This window comes from Pinus tabuliformis, chromosome J (genome assembly GCF_031772625.1).
Source record: "Pinus tabuliformis cultivar Carrire ecotype Pingquan chromosome J, CPIR1, whole genome shotgun sequence".
Taxonomy (NCBI): Eukaryota; Viridiplantae; Streptophyta; class Pinopsida; order Pinales; family Pinaceae; genus Pinus; species Pinus tabuliformis.
The window spans coordinates 768,098,415-768,102,662 of NC_142295.1; the positions used below are offsets into that span (position 1 = coordinate 768,098,415).

Below are 4,248 nucleotides of genomic sequence, written 5' to 3' on the forward strand. Positions count from 1 at the left end.
GTTCTAAGGAATTTGAATCTTGTAGCAGATGCTTTAGCCAACAAAGGGACAATACTGGACCAGGGGTCCTTAGAATTGAATAACAAAGTTTTATTAAACTTCGCTTTGTCATGAACATTTCATAGGACAAAGAGGGAATAATTAAAAGCCTTAAAGGTTGCACAATACTGTTAGAATATGAGGATTTTAATGTGCATACAAATATATGTAATTCGAAGGCTCCAACTTGATCTCTGATGATGGCCCATATGGAATGGCGACAATTATTCCCTACCTCGTACAACTCTTGTTCAGAATCACATTCATAGATGGCATGTGACTCATGTAAAGCTAGCGTTTGTGACATCCCTTGGCTTGATAATTTTTGTAATTAAATTGTTCATATGTGTGTTTTTGGTTAAGTATGCTACTTTGAAAGACAATTGAACATTTTAATTATTAGTGATTTATTATTGCTAATAACTAATTGTAAATTCGTATTTATTATGTTTTATTTTTATAAATAAAGAAATCTGTAAAATTAATTGTTAAGTACAAAAAGTTGAAAAAGATGAGGCTAGAATTTATTGTGGAACTATTATTACCTATACAAAAGTTTTAATTGAGGAATTACAATATTGGCTAATTAAATATTTCCTATAAGATAGGGAGTTGTCTTCAGGAGTGGGAAACATGAGCTAATTAATGAGCAGATAACTACCTACCACTTGTTGGTGAGGTGGAGGCAGTTATTAACTACTAAAATAATGGTAGATGGGTTAAAATGAAAATATTTTACTTCTTTCTTTTGACTCATTTTGAGAACATACGGGACTGAAGAGAAGCAAGAAGTAGCAGGCAGAAAAGAAAAAGTTACAGGCCTGGTATGCTCCGGAGGACATTAGCTAACTTTTTGTGTCAAGGTTGGGAAGAACCATGTATTTGACTATTAATTTTCCAGAAATTTTTTCCAAGTTGATATATTTAACTTCTGTAGTTCTTTGATTTGTAGGAGGAAAAAAAACCGAATATGTGTTGTATTTAGTTTTTATATTGAAAGAAAAATTATTGTTAATTGTAGTTTGAAATTATTGAGCTTCACTTATTTATTTTGTACAGTGTAAATTAAAAAGTAAATGAGATATGAAAAAGGGAAAATACATTGTTATAAATTATATGAGAGTTTAGGTAGAAAATGAAATACAAAGTAAATGAGATTTGAAAAAGGGGAAATACATTGTTATAAATTAGATGAGAGTTGATGTAGAAAATGAAATACAGAACGGAAGATTACAGTTCATGTTTTAGAGAAATAATGCATAGAATTTCTTTATTTGTAGAGTGCCAACCAGAGGTAGTATTTATCGAATAGAATGAAAAATGTCATACCTAGTATAAAACTACAGAGAATTAATTCCTTGTATTAGATATACTACTTATTTGTGTAAAAATGTCTATTATAACATATAAAAGATGGTTTACATACATGTAAACGTATTAGACCAAGTTTGGTCTTGTATTGAGAAATTCTTTGTAAACTAATAAGAGAGTGATTATATAAACAAAAATTGCGTATTGAGAAATTCTTTGTAAACTAATAAGAGAGTGATTATATAAACAAAAATTGCAAATATATATCACCGAAGTGAGGAGAACCTTGTTCAAATACATCTCTATTCTAAATAATGAAAAGAACATGAAATACTTTAGTAAGTTAATATATTTATGAACAAGTGAAGATAGGCCAAAAACACATATAAAAATGCCATAGTAATGTAGTTGATTGGTTGAATATTGTAAACATGTCAAGATTTAAGAAAATTTAGAGGAAAGGAAGTCACAAATACATTTATGTATATAATATCAAAATATTAATTATTAAAAAAACACATTACACAAGAGTCTCTTGGAATTCTACAATACGGCTGTAAGAAAAATTAAATAAAGAGGAGGTATTTATGACCTCATGAGAACCATACCAAGTTTATGCAAGGATAAAACAGAGACATTCTGTTTTCCAAGGAAATAACAATTTAACACAAAGAAGGCTCATGGCCTATTCTAGAACTCTTAGTTCTGAGGGAAATAAATGCCATGCCAGGAATTAAAGAAAATATCTAACACACAATTCCATAAATAGATAATTCATAGTTTGGTCTTCAAACAGATAAATCTCGTCCCTATGGAAGAAAATACCAAGAGATGGGATAACTTTGACTTGTTAAATGAGATGAGTAAGTCGAAACAGAACCCCGCCCAACTTGAAATCAATTACATGAATATGCTATGGACGAAAAATTGTATTTGCACCTGCAAAACAAAGCATGATAAGAAGGAATGCACAATGTTAAACAAGGTATATTGAGTACAAAGGAGAGTTTAGAAATTGAAAGAATAATTATTGATAGGGTTTGAATAAAATTATCCGATAACAATTTGTAAAGGTTCGAATTGATCCACCTCCTATGTATAACAAATACAGTTATACAACATGAGTATGATGAACGAAGATCGTATTACCTCATTTTTGAAGTTACAAAGCTTACACTTTGGTAATCAAAATTTTATAGTAGCAAAGAGAATTTCCATAACATATTTCCCTCACATGAAAACCTATGGCAACGCACAAAAAGTTGTAACCATTATTATAAATGGACACCTAGGGTTTGAGAGAAAAACCCCATATTATAATAAGCTAAGGCAGTGTCATTTTACAAACTAAATTGTTGGACAAAAACCCAATTCAATGTGGGAAACCATGTCCATAAGTATAAAACCATATCATAATTTTGTAACAGTAATATAACTAATAGTTAAATAGAAGAAGAAGTAATTTCTTACAGTTATGTGTTCCCATATGAGAAATGGGTAATGAAGAAAGAAATGAAAGAAATTAAAATGTGTAAACCCTAATTCAGTGACCAGAGAACAAATTTGAGAACTACTATGCTAAAATAAAACTATGGTTGATTCCATTGAGACTACCCTCATATGAAAATACTTCAGTAGGAGTTATATAGACCAAAATAAATTCGTGAAAGACAAACTGGGAAAGAAAACTTGGGTCATAATTGGGTCAAGAACCCTGAAATCAACAGAATTTCCTTGATGTAGCATTGAAGGAAAACAAAAAAGAACTAAATAGATTCAAAGCGAATTAAAGAAATGAATGAAATTTCACCTGAGCTTATTGGCGTTGGAGATTAAATTTCATTGTACTCCTGCAACCAATTTCCGGATAAATTATGCCCAACTTTACCCAAAGTAAAAATCTACCGCAAGTGTGTTGAGAAGAAATGTTGGAAAGTAACTTTAAATATAGAGAATATAAATCTGTGTTATCCTATGAACACAGAAGGAGAAAAAATTAGAGACTATCCAAACCACAAAAAATATAAACGGTAAGTGATGCAGTGTAAGTGATAATGGAAAATGGGGAAGGGTTTTGAACCCATTTACCTTTACTGGAATCACTAAGAGGAAAAAAGAGTTACTTCACTCGTTAGATAAGAAACCAAGCTCCATGATGTTGAAATTAGATTTTCATATAGGTAACACAAGTATTATGTGTGAGAACACAAAAGAAAAACCAACCCTAGAAACCAAGATGCAAAGTAGCATGAGCGACGGAGAAAAACGAGGAAATGAGTGAAGTTATGTAAACGCAAGAATAGTCATTAAGATTTCGAAAAACCCTGAAACAATTTTCCTCCATTAATTTTGTGAGGTTTAATCTAGAGCGTTGATTTGGTGGTTAAGGGTACAACACTTGGATGCGCTAGTAAGTGCCACACATACAAGTAGACTAATCTGGAGAGTTCCCAAATTGATGCATAGACTTAACCACATACGATGAACCAGATATCAAAATTAATACCACATTCAATATACGGAAAAGGAGACAAACATATATATAGAGAATAATGTTTATCGTATATAAATAAAAGTTATCTGTTGAATGTGATCTTTTACCAAGTCATATTACGAGTTCACTACCATAATCTCACAAGCGTTATTAATAGTAGTGATGGTGGTAGAACGGATGATTATTCATGAATATGAAAAGGATCGAGAATCCATATTTTAGAACGGATGATTATTCATGAATATGAAAAGGATCGAGAATCCATATTTTAGAAATGACAGTAGAGATAATTCAATTATGAAAAGGATCGAGAAGTCTACTTCAATTATGAAAAGGATCGAGAATCCAAAATGACAATTCAATTATGAAAAGGATCGAGAAGTCTACTTCAATTATGAAAAGGA

General features: G+C 30.9%; 1 long non-coding RNA gene across 1 annotated transcript; it reads right to left on the reverse strand.

Annotated features, from left to right (window-relative positions):
* Positions 1-1,891: 1,891 nt before the first annotated feature.
* LOC149228983 (uncharacterized) lies at positions 1,892-3,745 on the reverse strand. Its single transcript, XR_016247261.1, has 3 exons — positions 3,439-3,745; positions 3,161-3,322; positions 1,892-2,289 (listed from the first exon to the last, which is right to left on the reverse strand). It is a non-coding gene; the product is annotated as an uncharacterized LOC149228983 (long non-coding RNA).
* Positions 3,746-4,248: the final 503 nt, after the last annotated feature.